Raw genomic sequence first — 16,573 nt, 5'->3', positions numbered from 1 at the left:
AGTACTAAAGAAATGGTATAGACCAGAGTTGGGCAAATTTTTCTGTAAAGGACAGATAGTAATTATATTAGGCTTGCATGTTATATGGTCTTTTGCTCAACTACTCAATTTTGCCCTTGTAGACAGAAAGCAGCTATAGACAGTATATAAATGAATGGGTGTGGCTGTGTTCCGATAAAATTGTATTAACAAACATAGATGGGAGGCTGGATTTGGATGGAGGACCACGTTTTGCTGACTTCTGATACAGACATTAAGTAGTGTGGGTATTCAGAGAAATAAGGGAGTGTTTCAGTGGGTGGAAAGAGAAGTGTTCATTCAGGAGCAGGAGAAAGACTATGTAGGAATGAGATAGAGAAGTGATAGTCTTGGTGAGAAGACAGTAAACAAAAACTGTGTATAACAGGAAAGCTCTGTGTGGGGGTGAGTAATAATAGAAACAAAGGACTTCTGCGTGAAAGCACCTCAAGAGGGAAGGGCATTCCTCTTTTGATAAGCAACTGCTGAGAGATTAAATGCACAAATTAGGTCCTGCGATGCATATCCCTAAAACCACGGTGCCCAGATGAGGTCCCTTTGCCCTTCCATCGGGCTATTTTTCTAGCCTAGCTCTTTCTTCAGGATTGGCAATTCAGGCTCCAGCTATAGTTATAGCAATGTCTGCCCACAGGAAGAATGAAATTCGTTGCATGAATATTTGGGAAAGTTCCTTTGCGATGTTGTCTCTGTGTTGTCAAGAGCCACACACCAATCCAAATGACCAACGTAGTTCTGAGTGTCTGTGTCTCAGATGAAGAGTTCCTAGTTTAAGCCAAACCCTAAGTCAAAATGGTGGCATTTCTTAAAGGGTATTAATCAGAACATTAGTCTGGCCGGATGATTCTAGAAAAAGAGGGTTCTGTCGTGCGAACTATGCCTCCTCTTAGAGATTGACCAGGTACATCGGACAATTAAAGGACATGAGAAGGCCTGTTGTAAAGACATTTGTATAACCATAAATTTCCCAAACATTGAACCACAGAAACTTTTTTCCATGGAGCATCTACGATCATTTCATAGAACCCGCTTTGGAAAACAATGTTTTAGGGAAACAGAGCTGGAAATAAATATTGTTAACAGTTTCTAGTTGTGGCTTCAAGTTAACATGAAAGACAAGAGGGAGGGGCGGAGAGAGAGAGAAATATTTAAAAACTCAAATGACTCTGGAGGGATGGAAGTAAAGGGTAGAATTGCAGCCTTTTATTTATTGTAAGTATTTAAAGTCGACCCATTCTAACCTACCCACAACGTTCAATTGCAGGTGAACAGGAGTCCTGAACATGCTGAGAAAGGACAGCAACAAATGAGGAGCAGGATATTTAAACATATTTTCTTCTATTTCCTTGTTGTCGTTGATGTTAAACTTCTGGCTTTGTTCCCTTCTTCCATGTCCTTCTGGAGCCTTTGTTTGACTGAAAGCATGAAAATGATTGTCATCCTGAGCTATTCTTGGCAGGCAGAACTGAGCTTAGAGGGAAAACAAATTTAGGATTAGCAAGTTCATAAATATCCCCATCCAGACCTAACTCACCTCCTCTGTGGAGCAGAGGAAGAGCTGTGCAGACGAGCGAAGCAACCAAGAATTCCGTTGCAGTATCTGGAGAGTTCACTGGGAAATTCTAGGAAATGTGCTGCAAACAAGTCAGACTTTACAATCTAATTAAACATAATTCTATGTTAAGGAGGCTCTTGCTAGCATTTAATAGCATTTTTTTCTTCCATGTGCTTCCGGGACATCCTAGTTTTTATGGACTGTATTGCTCCCTAGTTTTGTCAGCTCATTCACTTTGTAAGTATTTATTAAGGACCTACTATATAACAAGCACTAACAAACCAATGAGGAATAAGACATGATTCCTGCCTTTGAGAAACTGACGGTCAAGATGGGGAGAGAGACACAGACGCTAATAAATGCAATCACATGTTACAGATGCTGGCCTAGATACCTGCATAGGGATAGGGAAATCCAAGGGAAGCACTTGTCAGGAAGCACCTGTCGGTTCTACCTGGAAATGCCAGCTTCACGCACGGGATAGCCGTAGCACCAAATCTTGAAAAATGAGCAAGTGGGTATATACCAGACAGATAGGCACTCACATCCGCCAGAAATACTTTGTTGGTGAGTTCCAGGTACATTTGATGATCACAAATCCTTAAGCCCATCCCATCGCTGTGCCTTCTTATATTTGAGAACATTGTATCATCAGGGATCTTGAAAGTGGAGCGTGTGAACCCAGGTTGGGGGACGTCCAAGATAATCCACAAGAGTGTGGGAAGGAAATGTCAGAGCTTTAGAAATTTTTATCTCATCCCTTTAAATTCTCTACTTTTGAGTTTTATAATGTACATATGAATATCATTATACATATTTATAATTTATACACAAATATACATATCTCAGGGGTGCATGGTGCAAACTTTCTTTTTACTTATGGGGTGCAAGATCCCAAAGCTTCCTAGACCCCCTATATTCATTATTCATTTATGAAGTGATTGCAAATATCACTTTGGTCTTCTTTATTCAACAAACTATTCCTTAGAATTTTCTTAGACATTAATCTTTTTTTAGTAAAAATAACATTTTTACTAAATGTTTTATGACTCTACTATGTTCCAGGTTCTGCGCGAGGCACTTTGCATAAAGTACCTCAGTTAATTCTGATAAGAGTCCTAATGAGATTGAGGTAACTGTCCCAGTGTGTAATTGAAAAACTGAGGAGCACAGAAATTTAGGAATTTCCCCCAATTAAAAGATGGCAGAACTGGTAGTGAAATTAAATGTAGTCTGACTGAAATGCCATCGTGTTGAACAATTAACAATTGCCTTCTCAAAGTCAGTGAAAATAAAGTACTAATGGACTTTCTTTGTTTTGTTAAAGATGTTAGAAATTAAGTATTCATAGCCTTTTGCTCTATATATTTTTCTATGAAAATGTGTATGCCTGTGAACAAAAGCGAACTCTGATGCTTATTAGATTTATTCCTAAGCCTTTTATAATTGCATTTGATTTTTGAAAATGTGTCTATCTCTTCTTTGACCTAGAAAGAATTATTTATCTCTGATCATTTACCATAAATAGAGAACATTTACTTACTATATGTCAGACACTGCAAAAAAAGAAAAAAAAATCCACATAGTGTCAAGTCTCTAGTTAAGTTACTATTCAGGGTAATCGCTAGTAGAAGAAGGAGTCAAAATTCGAATCCAGGCAGCCTGACTTTGGCTTTGGAACCCATGCTGTTAATAATTAGGCTATATTCCCTCTGCAGAAAAGGGCATAAAGTTGCCTGGATGAGGATGCTCATTGCAGTGTTGTCTACTATAGTGAAAAACTGGAAGAACCCTAAATGCCCATCAACAATGTCCATCATTGTATTCCATTTCCTATGGTAGATCCACTTGGAATAGAACACAATAAATGCTCTGCAGCCAGTATCAATGCTAATTGTATTGGTTTCCTAGGCTGCCATAACAAATTACCACACACTTCATGGCATAAAATAATAGGAATTTATTCTCTCACTGTTCTTTAGGCCACGGGTCCAAAACCAATGTGTTAGCAGGGCCAAACTCTCTGAAGGCTCTAGGGGAGAATCTTTTCCTTGCCCTCTCCAGTTTCTGGTGTCTCCCGGTATTCCTTGGCTTGTGGCAGCATCACGTCAGTCTCTGTCTCATCTTCACATGGCCCTTTCTGTGTCCAAATCGCCCTCTCGTTCTCTTATAAGGTCACCAGCCATTGGATTTATGGCACGCTTTAAATCCAATATGATTTCATCTGTAGAACCTTAAATTTCAAAGATGCTGTTTCCGAATAAGTTCACATCCTTAGGTTCTAGGTGGACACAAATTTTGGGAGAACACTACTCGACTCACTGTAGTAGGAGTAGTATTTACTGAGGTGCAAGATGAGATATTATTAAGTAAAAAATTAAAAAGCAGGATGGCTAGGATGATTTCATTTTTATAAAAAGCTATATGTTAATGAGTGTATACATGCATAGGAAAATGTTTAGAAGAGTACACATCAAAATGCTAATATTGATTATGTCTGTGTACTAGGATTATAGGTAATTTTTTTTTTTGCTTTTCTCTTTATTGTTTTCTATAGGGTATGAATTTTTTTGCTATGAATTAAAAATAATCAGAAAAACAATTTTTATTTCTTATGTTTAAAAACAAATCTATATGTGACTCAAAATTTCCCAAACACTGTAATGACAGAGTATGAAACCCTACTGGTCTTGTACTTTTGATGCTTATAGAAAAGCACTTGGGAACAATCATTAGAAAGGATTTTGCCTTTTGTTCGCACAGAAAAACAGTTTACCAGCTCTTCCCAGTTTCCTAACCTCAAGTCCTTTGTCACCGTTCCCCCCACCCTCACCCCGTTAACTACAAAAGGCCTCTACACCCAATTTTTACCTCTTGGTTATGGTTATACGTCTTTTTTTCTTTTTTTTAATTTTCTCATGTGCAAAACATCATCTCACCAATATTGTGACTCAAGGAAAAGATTGTGTTACTGTTACTTGTCTTCTCATATTGTGGCACCCTGTCTCAATGCTAAGAAAACATGTGGTTATCTAAAAGACTAATTTCTCTTTATAAAGATACTTTTTAAAAAAATGTTTATTTCTCATAATTGCCTAATGTATTATGAGAAACTGAAATGGCTTTTCCCAGTACATGTTTTTTTATTGTGGCAAATCTGCTGATTTTCTAGACATACTAGTTGTCGATATGTTACCATTAGCTACTTGGATGGGGTGGCTTCTCTACTTGCTATCTCTGCAGACAGGGTTCCAATCCCTTGGCATGTTCAGACTATTTTTGGCATCACCTTTGCAGTTTAGTTTCATGTTTTGTAACATGAAAAATATATTGGGAAACTCTTAAAACAGAATAATGTTGAGACTATTAACAGATCCATGTAGACAAATTTACTACGAGCTCCCTCCCAGAATGAGAATTCTCTGAGGGCATAACCTGGGTTTCTTCCTTCTTGTATACCCTTGCCTAGTATGCTATCTGGCCCATAAGACTCACTTAATGAGCTGGCTAATATGGCTTCCAAGACGCTAGACCTCCCTTAGTCTCACTAGGCTGAAGTTCAGAATATTCTTTTTCCATCGGCGATGGGGAGTGACAATGCCTGGCAGAACCCAAGGGAAAAAGGGGCCAGCAGATTCTTCTTACCCTGCTTGTGAGTATGCAAATTTGTCTCTGGGATACAGGGCCCGCAAGTGAGTCTTGGCCCTTAGCTCTGGGCACACTTGCTGTTAGGCTGTGACTTAGGGATGCAAGAAGATGAGCGGTGGGGGGAGTTTCTTCAGTGATTATGAAAAGGATTAAAGATCAAGGCAATATTGCCATCTCCCGATCTATCCCACCCCAGTCATCAGTCAAAGCTCCCTGCCTCCATTCCCCCACCCCCTGCCATGCACGTTCTCTAGATGAGCACTCTGTGTGGCCCCTGGGACCAGCAAACCCACAACATACACTCCCATAAAAGACATATAAGACGATGTCCATGAACCCCAGCCACTTCTGGGAGGAGTGTTGTGTTTGACTGTATTTATGTATTATTTGGTGAGTGCGTGGTAAGAGGGGTGGTTGGGAACAGCCAGGGCCAAATGGACTCAGCATTTTGGAAAGTGAGCACAAACACTGGATCCCATTTTTCCCTGCAGAGACTGGAAGGAGCCCAGAGGAACTCTGGTTTACACAGGGGGGCAGCTGCTGCCTCAATGTTACGGGTAATTCCCTCAGCCGAGGTAGTAGGGCAGAATTGTAAGTGTTGAAGAAATGCTCTATCCTCTCCCTGACCACATACGAGATTAAGAGTGCCAAAGCTAGCTGAATGTTCATTTTGTGATTACTGGCATGACTGAACTTGGTATTGTTTCAGCAATTGTCTCTCAGATAAAGGAGGTAACGTTGGTTAAAAAGGAGTACAGATTGAATAGCTTCATTCAGAAGAGTCTCCCGGATAATATCTGGAGTAGAACACACCTTCCTGCTAGAAGAATCACAAAGAGAAGAAAGCATCTGGGTCATTTGGGACGCTGAATAACTGAACAACATTCTGCATAATTATTGGAGCAGGAAAGAAATGCCTCTGTTGTTTGCATCATTTCTTGCTTCAAAAGAAAAGAAGCTACAAAAAAACCGATAAAGACAGATGTAAAATTTCTGTTTCAAGACTCCCAGTTGACACTGATGGATTCCTGTTAAAAAAGAAAAAAAGATGTTTTCCAAAAATTAAAATAAAATCTTACTGTAAAAATAGCAAAATTGTCAGGAGGGGAGAAAAGTAGCCTCAGATTTGTGAGAAATATCAATCTTCAAAGTCCATTATCTAAAGACCTTGTACATCAATACTTGATTTGAATTATGGAGCTGGGCTGTACCTTCATTTACATGGCATTTCCCCAAGTAGCCAGATAATATCAATATCTTGCATTTATACGACTATCATCTTCCCAGATGGCTTCATTAAATTGTATGTTTTATGAGACCCACATTCTGAAATGTGGTCATCTCTGAATGAGAATGATGCTCCTGGGTAACTCAGGGCAAGGGGAAAACTGTGTTTTGCATTTATGCTGTCTTTCTATCAGCGACCATAAAAATCTTCAGTTAGCAAGCATTTCCTGAGCATCTGCGTGGGCAGAGCCCGAGACGAAGCTCTATATGGTAACATACGGAAGATTAAAAGGCGTGGTCCCAACCCTCCAATACCTCAGTCTCTATTCAGGACATTTTTTTCTGTTTCACAAATGTGAAAAGTTGTGGCCAGAGAACTTTAGAAAATTGACAAAGGTCACGTGGTATATTTGTTCCAGAAATGGGAGTCCTCATTTTCAGGTTGTGGTAAGAGTGGTTTTGATGATAACAACTACAAATGTTTAAAACATTTCAAAGATGTGTGTAAGTGGAAAGGTTAAGGCTTTGGTTTTGGTTAAAGAAGAAAAGACCAGTTCCAAGAAAGGAAAATGAAGAAAGGTCCCTTATGTTGTGATATAGATTTATTAACATTATTAAATATCTAGGACTGTGGTACCTGCAGTGAGGGGACCAAAGAAAAGCAGGGCTCCAACTCGGAAGAGCTTGGCCGACTTTGGAACTGAACTACTGCCTATATGTGGTGATTTCAAGGAAACAGGAGATATGGGGATATACGACTATTACATTTGAAATAGAAGATCATACATCATGGTAGAAATCTCAACTCTCTAATACTGATCTGCTTGGGATTTGGGATGAGTCACTTCACTTACCTGGGCCTTTGGTATCCCATTTGTTAAGCAAGGGGCTGGGTTAGATAATCTCTAAGACAATTTTCTATTGTATAGAATTCTGTTATTCTATGTAAATGAGACTATGGGACCATGTGGAACAAGAGGTCAGAGAGTGATTACCCTGATGCTTACTTAACTTGGTGAAGAGAAGGGACAATATTGAAATGAAAGTTTTAGTAACCCTTCCTTAATGTACCAATAGAGCATTTTCACCACATCAGTTTACTGATCAAAATATATTGGACTATACTGTCAACCTTAAAAGACTTCGGCTGACTTCAGATGCATTTTGAGTAATGGATGACTCATCTCTGTTCTAGATTCTCTATACCTTTTTCTTTCCTAAGTTGGGATCTTCTTCAGAGATGTCTAACTTGTGCTTCTCTCAGTTGGTAATAAAACTTTTAAAGTTTTTAGTTAACAATGAAACCATTCCCTGCAAAACATTCTAAATTTCAAAATATTGTTCCCACAAAATGAAAGTGGTAGGTTATATATTAAAATTACAAGAGCTATAAAGATTCAGAGGGCAGAAAGATCATAATGGTCGGAGGTAATCAGGAAAACTTCAAAGTAGAAATGGGGCTTAAAGTTTGGCCTTGAGGAAATTTCAGATTGGAATTGTTACAGAAAGAGGATTTCTAGTTCTAATGGTATCTTACAAAGAGTAGGACTTCCCAAATGCAGGTCTAAGGACCATTCTGATCCAAGATGAGGTTTTCACTGACCCATGACTACTGAAAACAGTGCAGAGAAACATAGCAAGTATGTCTGAAAACTACATATAAGCAATTTAAAAGACTGTTCTTCATTTTGAGACAGTGTCCCTCCCTCATTTTGGTGTTAAAATATCCTGTTATAAAGTGATAGTGGTCATAGATAGTAGATGCTTTTATTTTGTGAAGTAATGGTGTCAGATTTGGCCTCTCTATGATGGTCTTTCTCTTTCTCTTTGAAATTTTCCTGGCCCAGGAAATTCAAAGATCTAGGTACCACCAGTTAGGTGATTGATCATTCCTAATGTTTGGCCTCTACTGCTGCCCTCACCCACGTAGGCCAAGATGTTGAGTACAGCTTTCTAGTAACAAAAAGGACCACTGCATTTTAGGATTTTATTCCCCATGATACTGTCATGGCAATAAATGCTGGTAAGGCTTAGCCATGATGTTGATAGAGTTAAGTTTAATATGCTGGACCTAGGACGTGTCCCAGGTCTTTCAACGATAATAGCACCCTAGAAAACACCATCTGCTCTGTAGACTTTCACTTTTTTTTAGAGCTACATGCTACGCTGACAGCAAAAGAGCTGCCAGCCTGTTTACCAAAGTCCCTGCTTTATATTGATTGAATAATGGAACTATTGCCCAATTCTTCCTCATTCTGTTATAGAATGACGAGATTGTTGGATTTGTACTTCAATACAGGAGTGCTGAGATCCTTTCTCAGAAGCCAGTCTTGGGTATTTAAAGTGCTACTTAACTCATTTCACCCAGGGTGGGTCCATCCCTCTAAGTGACTGTGTAAACACTCATTTCCCTCTGGAGGAAACAACTGTGGGGACATACTGTTTTATTATACAACACTTTATGGCTTTGTGGTTCTGAAGTTGCCCCTCATATCTCTAGGCCCCTTCCTAAGGTGTATAAGGGATTTCAATGGTGATAGGAGGGCCGGTGCTGTGAAAAAAGATAATGAGCTTTCTGGATTTTAATAGGCACATTTTATACATGTTTTCATCAGCACACTATGATCTTTGGGTTTATAGAAATATTTTGAAAAAAGATTTTAGAAACACAAACTCTGATTTTATCTTTTTTCAATTCAGAGGTAAAGGAAACTAAGGCCCAGTTTAGGTAGTGACTAGCTCAAGGTCACCCAGCTACTTAGCTGAAGTGCAAGGATTTGAAGTTGATCTAGTGTTCTCTCTCCTACCTCCCTTCAATACCCCATTGGAATTGAAATCATTGCAATAGCCACTGCCAAGTACTTAACAATGGATATTTGATGGTGGTCCTTTAAGTCTGTACCGGGGTGGTTTTCAGTTTTTCCCTTCATCAGCACAGGAAGGCAAGGACATCGTACTGACTCTAATATTTCATGCTTAGCTCTGGATTCCCTTGGTTTTATATTTCTGACTCTTCCCTCAGTTTCTTGTAGGGCTTTATGATTTAATTTAATTTCAGCTTATGGCTGGCTTTGGTACCCAGAAGAGTGGTAATTTGTCCTTTAAATTATTCACCCAGGGGAGTCGGTGTTCTTAGAAAGCGAGGGGGGGAGAACCTATAAGCTTCGTCCCCTCAGAGGGATACATGACACACACTGATACCTCACTCACTTGTTCTCTTTCCACAATACCTTATCTCCTGTGTTCAGCCCTGGTTCCTATAATACCTTGTATTTCCGCAGAGCTTTTCACATTAACAAATAAAGCAATTTACAGAGTATTTACACACTGACTAGTGACTAATTATACACCCGCAAGCACTGCAATCATTCTGGAAAGGCAGCGTTCCTCTACATTAGCTTCTCTGTAGGGAGGTGTCCGAGTGTTATTTGCAGAGAGAAATTTGGAGCAAGTTTCGGTTCTGACATTCAACTGTTCAACATAGGGGCAGTTCATATAAACTAGGATGTACCTCTAGACTTTGTAGTTCAGGCCTGAGCTTGGAGCTAGAAGGGTTACCAAAGAGAAAAAAATGGGTGATCATGACCCAAATTGCTGATAAAACCAGGCAAATAAGTATGCAACAACTTACAAAGAACACATGATGTTATAAAGTCACCTGTCAGGGTGTTTGGTATAGATATACAGGTGACGTTTTATGCAGAATTGGCATACAGAATGAGGAGATTGTTGCAGTTTTCTCTTAAAAGGATAAGAAGTGAATAATATTGACAGCTACTATTTAATGAGTGCCCACTATGTGCTAAGTTGTTTACATGTATTTCATTTAACCCCACTGTCACTTAATTGCATTGTTGTCCCCATTTATGACATAACATTTTCTAGGTTTTAAAGGAGTAACACAATGTTCTCCAGTTACACAGAGAGCTAGTCAGGGCGTATGGGAGTTAAAACCCAGGTCTGACTGTTAACCATGCCGTTATACCTTGCCCACCCTAAGAACAGGATGACAAGCATTGACAAGAGGCAAAGAGCTGGTGTGAACAGTTAAAGTGGGTTATGCAGACAGAAGAAAAGAATCAGTAGCATTCCATTTATAGGGAAGCTAAGAAAAGGAATGAAATATTTTCAAAGTTTAATTTTTGGCAATACAGTGGAATGGAAGCGATGGAAGGGCTCCTAATAAAACTGATATGGATTCAGAGGGTGCTCTTTGAGGAATTCAAACAGAAAACAGACAAGCAATCATGTTCAAAGATAAAACAATATACGAGTAAGCCTATACGAATGTTCGACACTAATGTCCAGAATGAAGGGAGGTGTATAAAAATACTCAGTCACCGAAATGGACCAAAACGGACTTACACACTCATGTGAAGGAAGAACAAGTAACAAATGCCTTTGTTGCATTGTGCCTGGGCTCTGTTCACTGGCACCATTAATCAGGTGGTGGTGTTTGTTTGTTTTTGTTTTTTGCTTTTAAGGAGGACACAGCTCACAGTGGCCCATGCGGGGATCGAACTGGCAACCTTGGTGTTAACAGCACCATGCTCTAACCAACTGAGCTATCCAGCCACCCAATCAAGTGGTGTTTTAAAAACTTGTTCACAAATTTTCTGACACACCTCTCATTAGAGATATAGTCTAAGTCTCCTCTCTTTGATCGTGATCCATTGACCAACAGAGTATGGCAGGAGTGAAGCTGAGTGACCTAAAGGTGATGCAGGAGCCACCTGGTTGGATGCGCCACAATACACCTGGTGAGGATGTCAGACCCAAGAGTATTACCCAGAGGAAATGACCCATGTGCTGAGGTGAGGCATTTACCATTGGGAGACCAAAGTAGTACAGCCAAGGCTTAGGAGCAAAGAGAAAAGTCAAAGTGTGAGAAGTATCAGGCCTAAGAAGGGAAGTAGAAATGAAAGATAAAAATAAGTCATAGGGTCAGACTGGATACAGGTCAGACTTGTGAGGTGGAAGCATTCAGGACTGAAATTATGAACAACACAAATGTAAGTGGTTTGGGACGATGTCGTAAGTTGAGCAAGGCACATTTTCACAGCCACACAGAAACGTGCCTAAAGTGTAAGGAGTCTGATACTTGCAATGTTGAAAGACAGGAGGAGGAAAGTAAAACCACTTAACTGCTTTAATTCCTATGTTGTTTTCCAGCTGAAAGATTGTCAGAAAGGGAAGAGCAGCCCTAACAGTAGTTTTTAAAAACAAGGTAGGTGAGGAACTTGTAAGAAAGCCCTGCGTGTTCAAAATGCGTATACGTCTCATGATTTAGATGAGGTACATTTCTCGGACACTGAAAGAATTCTGGGGTAAAACAGAAGAACGCCTGTCAATAAATTTTGAGGAATCTTAGGAATTAGGGAAGACTGAAAATAGACAAATGTCTTATTCTCAGAACAAAGGCGAATCCTGTAAACTCTAGATGGGCTTAATCTCTTGGAAATCTTCTAAAATAAATCATTAAAGACACGATTTGCAAGCCCCCAGCAAAGAAGTCAGTATAAGGTAGTGAAAATGAAGTGGTTAGCTTGCATTTCTATATGAATTTATCAATCTCTAATGATATCGCTCTGAACATGAGCTGGGTATACAGTCAGCAGCGTTCTTTCTGATGAATGGATTTACGCCAGTCAAAAGGCAGCGCTCTCTCTAGAGCCCACCACAGCCTTCTTTGCTTAGCACTGTACTACCCAAAATGTTTATTAAGGGCTTGGAATACGATTTTGATAGCATGCTAGCATGCTGTGGCAGGCTGAAGGCAACACAAAACTGAGAGCTCATCATTAGATTGAATGGTGGAATTTGTGCCAAAGAGATCTTGACAGGTAGTAACTGTGGACATGGTGTAAGAAGAAGGAATGGAACAGGAAAGTCACAAACACGTTTGTGTAGGCATCCACCCCTCATCCTCAATGGAAAACATGGAAAAATCCAAATACCCCCCAATTCTACCCACAACTATAAAAGAACAGGATGGAGAAGATGTGGTTTGTGCACATGGAAATGATTTAAGAGTTGTTTAAATTTAACAACTCAATACAACTTAATAGTGGGATGTAGCTGCCAAAAATGCTACTGTGATGGCACGTTGTGTTAAAGAAGATCCAGAACAAGGGACGTGATGATGCAGCTCTGATGTTTGCTCTGGAAGTGACCCTACGGAGGGGACATCGACAGACAAAAGTATGTCCAGAAGAAAACAACAATTATGGTGAAGGGATGGGGAATCTGTCATATAGAAAATGACTAAAGAAACTGGGTATATTTAGCAAGGATGAGAATCTGCGGTGAGTGCAGAGTGGGAGGAGAGATGAAGAATTTAGAGGTTGTCGCATGGAATGGAGTCGGAGTGGTTTGCATAAAGGAGCTGAGTACAATTGAACTCTACAAAAAACTTTCTCACAACTGAAGCTGTGCAAAGACGAAAGCAGTTACCTCAAAAAGTGAGGAATTTCTGATCCTGGATGCATTCGACAGAAATAGGAAGGTTAGTTGTCAAGAAGAATATCAGGGGTGGCCAGATGGCTCAGTTGGTTAGAGCACAAACTCTGAACAACAGGGTTGCCAGTTCGATTCCCACATGGGATAGTGGGCTGTGCCCCCTGCAACCAAAGACTGAAAACAGCGACTTGGAGCTGAGCTGCACCCTCCACAGCTAGATTGAAGGACAATGACTTGGAGCTGATGGGTCCTGGAGAAACACACTGTTCCCCAATATTCCCCAAAAAAATTTTGAAAAAAAAATTGAAGTGATTAATAATACCCACAAAACTATGACCTTCTATGACTTTATCAGATGTATTCCTTACAATAAGAAGTAGTTTAATGATGAGGAAATGAAGGATCAGAGAAGTCAAGTAACTTGCCCAAGAATCCCCAGCTGGTCACAGGGAGCAGAGACTGGCACCCAGATCTGTCTCATTCTAAATAGTGCACGTGCTTTGCCACTACCCCAGGCTTCCTACTAAAAGAAAGCTGAGCTGTAGGAGAGGACGCTGTATCAATCTTTAAAACAACAGAGGAGCTATGGGATCTACCTCAGCTAAAGTAGAATATTAAGCATCAACAGGACTCTCCAGGCCATCACTGAGCTGCACATATCATTTCCCAGGTTAGGGTGTCTTTTATGGTTCTATCATACTTCAATACTGAATTTTATCAAATCTGAGATCTGCTTCTGAAAAGCCTGACATCTTTTAATTCTCTCTAATCATTATTAGAGCATTAATTCCTAGCCTTTAAGAAAAGCAATTAAGAAATTAAAGAAATTTAATTCCAAAGAAATTAAATTTTAAATCATTTCAAATACTTTATTTCTCTGGAAAATTCTTTTGTTAGTTTCTGTTTGTGGCAAATCCAAGTCCCACGAGAAAACTAAATTTAAGCCCTAGAGTTTCTATAAGTGTGTATGTGTGTTTTATGTCGATTACATCACCTAGCCATATACATATTTCTTTTGGGAAATTTTTAACTATTTGATCATACGTGTCCTCCATCTGTTATTAGATGAAATCCTCTTTGTGAATCAATTTATCAATCTAGCAATCTATCATCTATCTATCTAATCTATCCATATATATGTACACATATATAGTTAGCAAATCAGGGGAAATTCCATGTGAATGGGTGTTGCAGACCTGAAACAACAGTGTGGTGAATTAGCAAGACAGAAATCTTTTAGAGAACACCTTGTTATGTTTTTTGACCTCAAATTGTGTGGGCCCTTGTAATAATAGCTAGTGTTGCCTCTTTATTCTTGGTCTCTATTATTGCCTCTCTGACAAGTAGTTTATAGTCTATAATCTTTCCAGTTGTCCTCTCACCTCAGTGTTTTATACCTCAGTGACTTTGTCTTAGAGTTGTTCTACATTTGCTTGCTCGACCATGGTGACCTTGTTTGGGCTTTGTTTAGTTTATTTGTTGCCTGACCACACATACCAAGCCTTACAGGGACCATTGACTTTATATACATTCAATTTATTGACTTTAGTCGTCACTGCTTCCTAACACACCCAAAAAGCACCCTGAAAGGGTTATACCAAGGCCACCACTAAAAGGTGAATGCCCAGCTCACTGCCCTCTTCTTTCGGAGCTGTGGAGGTTCAACCTGTCCTGTTCCCCATCCATCCCCCGCTTTGGTCACATGGGTTTTTTTTCTTTTCCTGTAACCAGCACTGATCTTACTATAATCACAGATTGCAGTAATGCAACCATGAGAATTCAGGTTAGTTTGCCTGCTTGTGACTAGATTGATTTATAATCACCTCTATCATTCCCCTGCCCATCTTATTTTTGGTTTGCTTGAATGTGGTACAGAGTTTGTCACTGATTACACAATTAAAATCAGGTTAGTACTTGCCGGAAACATTTAATGAGCTTATACCCAAGAAGATAAGCATCCCTATTATAAAATCAACTCACATTTCTTAACTACTACTGAATAGTGGGTGACCTCAGTGTAGAGATTTACAAAATAATAAATAACTTACATTGAATATCAAGGAAAGGTATAAATGCTTTGTCTACAAATATACCAAGAACATTCCATTATCTCAGAGTCTGTTAAACTAATACAATAGAAAAAATTTATTTTATGTGATGTAAGATTTAAAACATGGTCCTTAGATCTATTATTTTTTAAAAGGTACTGGATTAGGAAGCAAAAGATCTGATTTCTATTTTGACCAGACTACTAGTAAAGCTTGGGCAAATCCTTCCTGTCCGTGAGCCTCTCCTGTCTACCTGACAGCACTAGCAAAGGAAGGAAGGACATCATGCACTTCAAGTAAAATGAAAGCCTCCTTTCCCTGGTACAGCCTGCTTCACTCCTGGGGCTAACTGCCCCATGCACTTCCGGCCCAGCAATTAGATTGCGCCCACTAAGAATCTGCTGTGATTATTGTCAGTCGTGTCCTTGTAATTACACAATGCAAAACAAAATTTGTAAATTGATGGACTGAATATATAAAAAGGGCAGTTTTATTTCTATGACAAATAAAAGCTATGGAAACTTGGTTAAGGTGAATGTCACTAAAGAAACTTGCAGCTGGATTAGATGTGAGCTGGATATTTGTACAAGTTTGGACAAAGCATTTAGAAGGGTTTATTTCACAGGCATTTTGGACTCTATCAGGCTAAGGCCAGTTTAAACAAAATTAGACATGATGTTTTTGTATTTACTGAGGTGGGGTGAATTTGGAATATAAATTTGCCTGAGGGCCAACTTGTGGCTATGTTTCCACAGGTACTTATTTATTTTTCTTAATTTCCCTCTGCTCGGCTCATTCCCTCCGGGTGTGCGTAGTGGTATCACTTCATATTACCCTTATGCCAATGGTGCTGTTCTTCTTGGTCCCACCTTTTAAATTTGAGGCCTCTGAACCCCAAGTTTAGCAATGTCTTCTTGACTGAAAACTTCACCAAAACAATTTCAGTATTTTCTAATCAGCAAAGATTTCAGGGCAAGACGGGCTTCCCTGATCTGCTTACTTCTCTAGGGTCCTACATTTTCTTCCATTTTTGGCCTGGTAAACCCTCTTTACTTTTTCAGCTCTTTGATGATACTTAAAAAATATTCCAACATAAACTTTTGTTTTCAGCACGAGGGCTTTTCTTTATAACCTGGCCCACATTCCATCCTGTAGATTTTTAACAGACCACCTACTCATGATTCTTGCTGAAAAACCAAACCAGTTTTTGAAATTGACACGTCCCTCTGGAAGAGGGTTGTACCAGATCTGAAAGCTTAGAATACTGTAATTGAAACATTTCCTAAAGTAAAACTAAAACCACTGGGTTCCTTTGCATTACATAGTTCTGTCTCCAACATGCTAAAAGACCTTATAAATTTTAGGTGGACAAATTGCTGGTAGGTAATAACTTCATTTCACCTCTTTTTCTTGTTTTTTCTTACCTTGTCAGTATTTTGAGAAAGCTAAATTTATATAAATTATCTAATACAGTGCTTTCCAGTAAAACTTCATGCAATGATAGAAATGTCCACGTGGGGCCATTGCACACTTGCTATGTGGCTAATGAGATTGAGGAACTGAATTTATTTATTTTGTTCTAATTAATTTAAATATCTGT

At 39.3% G+C, this 16,573-nt stretch overlaps 1 long non-coding RNA gene across 1 annotated transcript in view; it reads right to left on the bottom strand.

The window, feature by feature from the left end:
- Positions 1-1,223: 1,223 nt before the first annotated feature.
- The window catches only part of LOC141572171 (uncharacterized), an 18,362-nt gene continuing 3,012 nt past the window's right edge, over positions 1,224-16,573 (bottom strand). Inside the window, exons 2-3 of the long non-coding RNA XR_012497374.1 lie at positions 1,571-1,670; positions 1,224-1,451 (exon numbers count right to left, since the gene is read on the bottom strand). This is a non-coding gene — a long non-coding RNA (uncharacterized LOC141572171). The remainder of the gene's footprint in view (positions 1,452-1,570; positions 1,671-16,573) is intronic.

The sequence above is a fragment of the Rhinolophus sinicus genome, chromosome 17, assembly GCF_057876585.1.
Source record: "Rhinolophus sinicus isolate RSI-liver-muscle chromosome 17, RSI-T2T, whole genome shotgun sequence".
In the NCBI taxonomy this organism is placed as follows: Eukaryota; Metazoa; Chordata; class Mammalia; order Chiroptera; family Rhinolophidae; genus Rhinolophus; species Rhinolophus sinicus.
Note: the sequence above shows the minus strand (reverse complement) of the source record. Positions and strands in the feature narration are given on the sequence as shown.